The sequence below is a fragment of the Anarhichas minor genome, unplaced genomic scaffold, assembly GCF_050575085.1.
Source record: "Anarhichas minor isolate MPS153535 unplaced genomic scaffold, ASM5057508v1 ptg000070l, whole genome shotgun sequence".
NCBI lineage: Eukaryota > Metazoa > Chordata > Actinopteri > Perciformes > Anarhichadidae > Anarhichas > Anarhichas minor.
In genome coordinates, this window is record NW_027466516.1 from 466,404 (window position 1) to 475,371 (window position 8,968).

The window sequence follows — 8,968 nt, forward strand, 5'->3', positions numbered from 1 at the left end:
CACATATGGTCCTGCGGTGTCGACCGTAATCAGAGCTAGCTAGCTACAAGCTAACTGACTTTGTATGCTAAGCTATGCTAATTAGCTTCATGTTTACTGGACTGACTCAAAATATTGAAACGATCTGAAGCTGGCGAGTGTAAGTTGGTAGGCGTGGGAAGATAGGTTATCGACGGCGGAGTTCTGCTGATCGATGGTCGGAAAAATCGAGTAGGGATTTATGGGTTTAAAGACTGCGTTCGATATGGCGGAACCGATGTTGGACGGGTGTCTGCAGGAGGGCGGTTCTTCTGAACTTCTGGAATGAGAAACGATAAAGCCATGGCGTTGTGGTGGCCCAGACATGAGCTGCATCGAGAACGTGCCTTTAACGGACAGGTGTCGCAGCGTCCTTCGATGATTGGGTAAACGACTGCTAGGTTGTCAGGAGTTTAAGAGATGGACTTGCTGGGTCGTCTGTGGCCCCACGTAATGGCTGCGGCTACTATTGGTCGGATTTTGTGGTATGAGGGGAAAACGACTTGGCATTTGCTTGTGAGATCCGAGGGCTGATCTACGGCAAAACATCTTCTGTCGTGGAAATCCCCCAAAGACGGCAGAGGGAGCGGCATCGTTGTGTTGACCAATTGTGTGGGTCCATCGCTGGAAGTGGACGGCGCGGGGGCACTGGCATCCCGGTGCCAGGTGTCCCGGCTACGGCAACTTGCTGTGGTTGCTGGAAGTAGGAGGCGGTGGGCACTGGCATCCCGGTGACGGGTGTCCCGGCTACGGCAACTTGCTGGCTAGGCAACTTGCTGTGGTCGCTGAAAGTAAACGGCGGGGGGTGTATTGGCGTCACTGCCGGGTGCCTTGGCTGAGGCAACTTGCTGTGGTTGCTGTAGGTAGCAGGCAGTGGGCACTAGCATCCCGGTGTCAGGTGTCCCGGCTACGGCAACTTGCTGTGGTTGCTGGGAGTAGGAGTAAATTTGCCACTTTTGCTTGATTTTGTGTGTGGCTGCACGGTGGTGTAGTGGCTAGCAATATCACCTCACAGCAAGAGGGGCCCGGGTTCGATCCCCGATCCCGGGTGGTCCTTCTGTGTGGAGTTTGCATGTTCTCCCCGTTGCAGCATGGGTTCCCTCCGGGTTCTCCGGCTTCTTCCCACAGTCCAAAGACATGCAGCTTAGGTTATTTGGAGACTCGAAATTGCCCGTAGGTGTGAATGTGAGCGTGAATGTTTGTCTGTCTCTACATGTGCCCTGCGATGAACTTGCGACCTGTCCAGGGTGTACCCTGCCTTCACCCAATGTCAGCTGGGATCAGCTCCAGCGCCCGCGACCCTGAACAGGATAAGCGGTTTGGATAACGAATGCTTGATTTTGTCACCCATCCTAATATTTTTACATATTTTGGGTGAATAAAATCCCTATTTTTCCCACTTTACCTGCTCTCCCAGCTTTATGCGTACCCTGGTCCCTCACACTGATGTTCAAAGTGTGGAGAGAATGTTGTTCTACATGTTCTGTTGTATTTCTATGTTTCCTGATGGTCCTCATGGTCCAAATGATCGTGATGGTCCTGATGGTGTTGATGGTCCTGATGATCGTGATGGTCCTGATGATCGTGATGATCGTGATGGTGTTGATGGTCCTGATGATCATGATGATCGTGATGGTGTTGATGGTCCTGATGATCGTGATGGTCCTGATGATCGTGATGGTCCTGATGATCGTGATGGTGTTGATGGTCCTGATGATGATGATGGTCCTAATGGTTCTGATGGTTCTGATGCTTCTAGATCAGGGGTTCTTAACCTTTTTGACCTCGGGCCCCAACTTTTCAAGTACAAAGTGTCCCGGGGCCCATTCAAATATTAACACTATTAGTTTAACTAATTGATCTCACTCTTGGCTTGATTTGTATTCAATAACTATATTGTTACCTGTTCAACTCCACCCCTGTTTTGGAGCCTAAAATGACATACCCAAATTAAAATGGCTGTAGCTTCTGAACCACTCTGACTATATGCATCACAAGTGTCAGAAAACCTGTAGGTCATACAGAAACAGAGCAGTGGGCCTTTGGAGTCAGTAAAAATTGAAGATTTTTGTCCACATCAAATAAAAAAGTATCTTTCAGTATAAATAACTGCCTGTGGCTGTATCTGTACAGGTAAATGACAGTATAGGGCTGTAACTACACTATCAGTGAACAACTGCCTCAAATTTGAAGAAGATTGGACAAAGTATGACCATTCTACAGTGTTTCTTCCATGAAGAGATCCAGGCGGAGCTCTAAAAGGATATTTGGAGACACAAATGGACACATGGTGACCAAATGATATTCTGACACACTAAAGGTGTTTCTCCCTTTATATTTTGATATATTATTTTCCTTTTATTTTTAGCCTTGCAAAGCGCACGATCGAGTATGCAGGTAACTCAGTTACAAGGTTACACGTTGGTTGACGGCTTATAGAAGAGGAAGATAAGGTTTGTACTATAAGTACTAGCGTTTTCTGAAGCCACTAGCTCCATGGTAACATCCGCTAGCACATTGTCGGGTCTGTAATGTGTCTTTTTCCGTCGAAATGCTGCAAGATCCGACTTGCAGCGGTTATGGCGACTTTGGAGAGTGTGTGTTTGGGCTCCTTTTGTGAAAAATCCATAAGAAATGAAAGATAATCGATGATTTCTTTGCAAAGATGAGGATTTTGGGCATGCTGGGATACCAAACACGGCCATGTTTTGTGACGTAGTTTGCGCAAGCAAGCCGTAGGAACGGAAGGGGAGGGGATCGAGGACGCCGGCGTCCTCGCGGAGTTGAACAGGCAAAACCCCTGTCAAATAAATGAGATGATACAATGTGACGATCACAAAGACATTTATTTATCATGTGTATGTAAACCTGCATACACAACAAGAAGCCCAACAGGCTTTCCCACGAGCGTTGGATGTTTCGTCGCTAGGTGTCGCTTTATTTTTGAAGGCTTCAGTGCTTCGTTTGATAGCATTAGCCCACATTCCACACTGAGCCCTCGGCTCTGCCTCGTTGCCTCCGTTCACAAAGCCGTACTTAAGAAAGTCAGGATTGTACTTGCGCACACATTTAGACTTTTTTTTTGGGTGTGTGGGGGGGGTGGTATGGCACCACTGTTGTCTTCATTTTTTCTTTTTAAAAACTTATCCATAACATTCGCTACAGGCTAGCGGCTAGCTGAGTGTCGTCTTCTGCTTATTGGAGCTTGTTAAAGAAAGAAGAAACATTCCTTTATTAGTCCCACAGTGGGGAAATTATTCTCTGCATTTGACCCAGTTTGACCCAGTTTTTTGCGGCCCTCTAGGTGGCGCTCCACCACGATTGGGCCGCGGCCCCATGGTTAAGAATCACTGTTCTAGATGATCATCATGATTATCATGATCATGATAATCATGATGATCATGATGGTCCTAATGGTTCTGATGGTTCTAGATGGTCCTGATGGTCCTGATCATCATCATCATGATGGTCCTAATGGTTCTGATGGTTCTAGATGGTCCTGATGGTCCCGATCATCATCATCATGATGGTCCTAATGGTTCTGATGATTGTGATGGTCGTTGATGGTCCCGATAGGTTCTTGATGTTCTACATGGTCCTGATGAGTTCAAACATTGGTGTTGTCAGAGTAGTAAAAGTTCTCAGTGAAATGAAGAAAACAAACAAAGGTCTCTGGTGAGACGTTGGAGGAAACGACTCGTCTCTGAGGATTCAAACTAACGAGCTCACACTCTGATCTGATTGGTCCGTTTGTTTAACGAGCCCAGAAGGAGAAGACTAATTATCCTGAAGAGTGTGTGTGTGCGTGTGTGTGTGGTTGTGTGTGTGTGCGTGCGTGTGTGTGGTTGTGTGGTTGTGTGCATGTGGTTGTGTGCGTGTGTGTGTGTCGTTGTGTGTGTGTGTGTGTGCGTGTGTGTGGTTGTGTGTGTGTGTGTGTGGTTGTGTGTGTGTGTGTGTGGTTGTGTGTGTGTGTGTGTGGTTGTGTGTGTGTGTGTGTGCGTGTGTGTGGTTGTGTGTGTGTATGTATCGTTGTGTGTGGTTGTGTGCGTGTGTGTGTGTCGCTGTGTGTGGTGTGTGCGTGTGTGTGCGTGTGTGTGTGGTTGTGTGCGTGTGTGGTTGTGTGTGTGTGTGGTTGTGTGCGTGTGGTTGTGTGTGTCGTGTGTGGTTGTGTGCGTGTGGTTGTGTGCGTGTGTGTGTGTGGTTGTGTGCGTGTGTGTGTGTGGTTGTGTGCGTGTGTGTGTGTGGTTGTGTGTGTGTGTGCGTGTGTGTGTGGTTCTGTGCGTGTGGTTGTGTGTGTCGTGTGTGGTTGTGTGCGTGTGTGTGTGTGGTTGTGTGCGTGTGTGTGTGTGGTTGTGTGCGTGTGTCGACTCTGACCGATACAGATGGACTGTGACAGCTGGAGAGGTGCATCATGGGAGAGGAGGCCATGCTCTAAAAATCAGTCTCACACACTCACACCTACACACACTCACACACACACACACACACACACACACACACATACACAGATCTCTCTTTGATTGACAGCTCTGGTTGTCTCCTTCTTGGTCGCCACGGCGACCACGTCCCGCTCCGTTAGTTCGTCTCAATTGGCCGAATCTGCCTGCCAATCAAACACACAGGCCATGTCCCGCCCCCCGGGACCTGCAGCCAAACACAGGAGGAGGAGGAGGAGGAGGAGGAGGAGGAGGAGGAGGAGGAGGAGGAGGAGGAGGAGGCAGCAGAGGAAGAGGAAGAAGAGGAAGAGGAAGAGGAAGAGGAGGATGAGGAGGAAGAGGAGTTTGTTTGGAGTGTGTTTGACAGGCTTTAGCTCTCAGATCCGAAAACAAAGGAGCAGCAGCTTGGTATTGTTTCTGAGGGGGGGGGGGGGGGGGGGCAAGGATATGGGCGGGGTGAGGGGGGGTTGAAGGGGTGGGGGCAGCCTGATTGACAGGTGGCAGATTTTTGGGTGAGGCCTCTTCTACAACTCGCCCCCCCTCTTCAGCGCTCTGGAAACGTCTCTTGTGTCCAGCTTTAACCTGAACCTTTATACTGATGAATTCTGGATAACCGTGTCGTCCGCTGTGTTCCCCAGAACCACAGAAGAAGAACGAAGTCAGTTTGGTCTCTGAACGTTCACTACAACGTTAACGCTGCCTGTGTTTGTGCTAAACTATGCTAATCACATGCTTACTGTGATTTACACACACACACACACACACACACACACACACACACACACACACACACACACACACACACACACACACACGTTGAGTTCATCATGAGTCGCTGTGGTAACCAGAGACAAAGAGACTGGAGTCGTGTTACAGTGAACATGTGGCGGCTACTTCTGAATATGTGTGTGTATGTGTGTGTGTGTGTTCACATGATCCCACATACAATATTACACGACTCAGGAATCTGTTACCACCAAAACTGCTGTCAGTACTATTGTAACATTACTGCAGTGCTGTTGTAACATTACTGCAGTGCTATTGTAACATTACTGCAGTGCTATTGTAACATTACTGCAGTGCTGTTGTAACATTACTGCAGTACTATTGTAACATTACTGCAGTGCTATTGTAACATTACTGCAGTGCTATTGTAACATTACTGCAGTGTTATTGTAACATTACTGCAGTGCTGTTGTAACATTACTGCAGTGCTATTGTAACATTACTGCAGTGCTATTGTAACGTTACTATACTATACTTTAAACACACTTAATACTCTTTAAATTTAGGAAAATAAAAGCTTAAGTTATGGATGGTTATTTCATCCATAACATCAGAAAATAGAACACATGACAAATGTACAAACTATATGAACATAAATGTAGAATAAACGTTTAGAGAAGACGTTATGATCCTGGTCACATGTTATAAAAGGCTTTTGTTTTGAAAGTTCAGAGCCATTCTTCCTGTCTCATCATGAGACCTTTAGGTTGTGATGAGCTCCTCTAGCGCCCCCAACAGGAGGAACTTTACACTTTAAACATCTGTGTGTTTCTTCAGGTGCAGAAAGTTTACTTCAAGAATCAGACCCATGAATCTGAAGCATTTCTGTTGTTTCTAACAAATAATCCACAAACTGGTTTATAGTCTGGTTTGTTTCAATGTTTGTAATCTCACAGCGATGACAGAGGTGTGTGTGTGTGTGTAGGATCAGGTTTTCAGACATCAGATCAGATAGTTTTGTTTCGTAGCTTGTAGCTTCTTGTCTGACCTGAAGGCTGAAGGAAACACTGTGGGTATTGTAGCTGAGCCTGTCAGGTCAGACTCAGGTTACATTAACCCTCACAATGGAGAGTGTCTCCAGAGGGATCGATCATGTGACTCAGGGACACAAATAATAAAGCTGCTGTGGGAACATAGTCCAGAGTTCATGTGGTTTTCAAATGGCTTTCCAAAATCACCACAATAGAATAAAGAGGAACATAAATTAATGAGTTAAAGCTGCATTCAGGGACTTGTGACCACTAGAGGGCAACAAGTGATGAATCAGGACTTCACAACTAAGACAGAAAGTTCTGGACCCAGATGTTCATCAGTCTTGTGTTTGTTCTCTGCTTTTTCTTTTTTTCTTTACAAATGAGTCCTGGTTCGGTCCAGTATTTAGTCCTGGTTTTGGTCCTATATTTAGACCTGGTTTGGTCTAGTATTTAGTCCTGGTTTGGTCCAATATTTAGACCTGGTTTGGTCTAGTATTTAGTCCTGTGTCATCCAATATTTAGACCTGGTTTGGTCTAGTTTTTAGTCCGGACTTGGTCTATATTTAGTCCTGGTTTGGTCTCGTGTTAAGTCCTGGTTTGATCCTATATTTAGACTGGTTGGGTGTAATATTTAGTCCTGGCTTGGTCCAGTATTTAGTCCTGGTTTGGTCTCGTATTTAGTCCGGACTTGGTCCTATATTTAGTCCCGGTTTGATCTAGTACTTAGTCCTGGCTTCGTCCTATATTTAGTCCTGGTTTGGTCTAGTGTTAAGTGCTAGTTTTGGTCCTATATTTAGTCCTGGTTTGGCAGACAGGAAGTGATGTCATTATTCCAGAATAAACAACATAATAAGATTAGAATGTAAACACATGAACATAAACAGTCTGAACTTTAATCAGTTCGTCTGTCTGAACTCTGACGAATGACCTGGACCCGCCCCCCCTCACAGGACCTGGATCTAATCCACCCGACCTCCAGAGACCTGCAGAGATTAAACCGTAAATCACAGCGAGGCATGCTGGGAGCTGTGACATCACAGGTGTGGACGTGAGACGCTTTAAAACAGTTTTTTCCTTTTAAAGTACTTTATACAATTCACGGGGAAATATTCTTAGAAGTACTCAGACCTTTTACTACAGTACTAACACCACCGTGTAGAAATACTCCAAAGTACAAGGATCAAAATATACTTCAAGTACTCATTATGCAGAATAATATATATATATATATATATATATATATATATATATATATTAGTGCTGGGCAAGTTAACGCGTTATTATCGCGTTAACTCTCTATGTACCAACGTACATTCATAACAAATACCACACATATTACGGTAATCAGCGTTGCATATGTGTCTGACCTAAATACCAACAAAAGCAAAAAAGAAGATTCATTTAAATTATTTTTTTTAGAGTTTTTAAAGTGTTTTGTTTGTAATATGTATAATAAGCATCATTTAGTTATTACTACTGAGAATTTAACAAACATAAAAACATGACGTAGATAGGTTTGCAGTTTTCAAGAAGTATATTTAAATATCATCTCTTACACACATGAAGATAAAGTTATGAACACCGGCTGAATATCTATGATCAGAATCATTATAACTGTGTTATAACTGCTGCTGTGTAAAGGGAATACTGCTGCTAACAAGAACCTGATGTGTTTAAAGTGTTTAAACCAAATGTTATTGACCTTTAGTTCATATAGCAGTACTTTAAAACAAAAGTGCACAATACACTACTTTTGAATTCATTATTGAACTTTGCGCATAACAATGAGATTAGTCGCGATTAAAAATTGTTATCGTTGCCCAGCACTAATTATATTATACAGACTTTATATTCTGCTGGTAGTTTCTTCTCTAATAAAACATCATCATTTATAATCTAAAGTATGTAAAGTAAAGTTATTAAATATATATAACAGTAAAAAGTACAATATTTACTTTGAGGAGAAGTATAAAGTACTATGAAATAGAAAAACTCAAGTTACCTCAAAGTAGTACATAAAGACAGTCAGCTGTTTGGACTGATGATGATGATGGTGGTGATGATGAAGATGGTGAACCTACTGGTACACAGAGCCTCCCTCCATTAGAGTGATGAGTGATGATGTGAGAGCTGAGTGGACGGAGGTCAGTGAACGCATCGCCCGTTAGCGTCACCCGATCCCGCAGGAAACTGAGTTAGCGTGCACTTTGCTAATAGTGTTAGCAAAGACGAAGAGGAGGAAGGTCTTTGCTCTGGATGTTTCCAACTGATCGACCTCCAGCAGGACCACACGCTCTGATGATGCCTTCAGGTCGCACAGAAATAATCACCGCTGTGATTCAACAGCTGAGAGTAACGGACTCATAATACGATCATATGGAGCGTTTGAGCCCAAAATAAAAAGGTGACGCTTTCAGGAAGCTTCACGACGAATAAAGACTTTCATTGAAATCACTTTATTTATTTCTTACCAAGATACAAAAAATAAACCAAGCTTCTTAGAAGTCTTTGTTAATATTCACTGACTCGACATAAAGTCATATTTACTTTCCTTTATAGAAACTCTCTGTTTACCAACAAACAACTGCTCATTCAGCTCGTCGCTGGATCCTCCCCCAAAGCATTCTGGGTAAAATAGATGGATGGGGATCGAAGAGAGCCAAACTAATGAGTCCTGTAACCAGACGTGACTCAGTTTGGTTTCCTTCAATATTTAGTCCTGGTTTGGTCCAGGTTCCTTTATAGGTTCCTTTA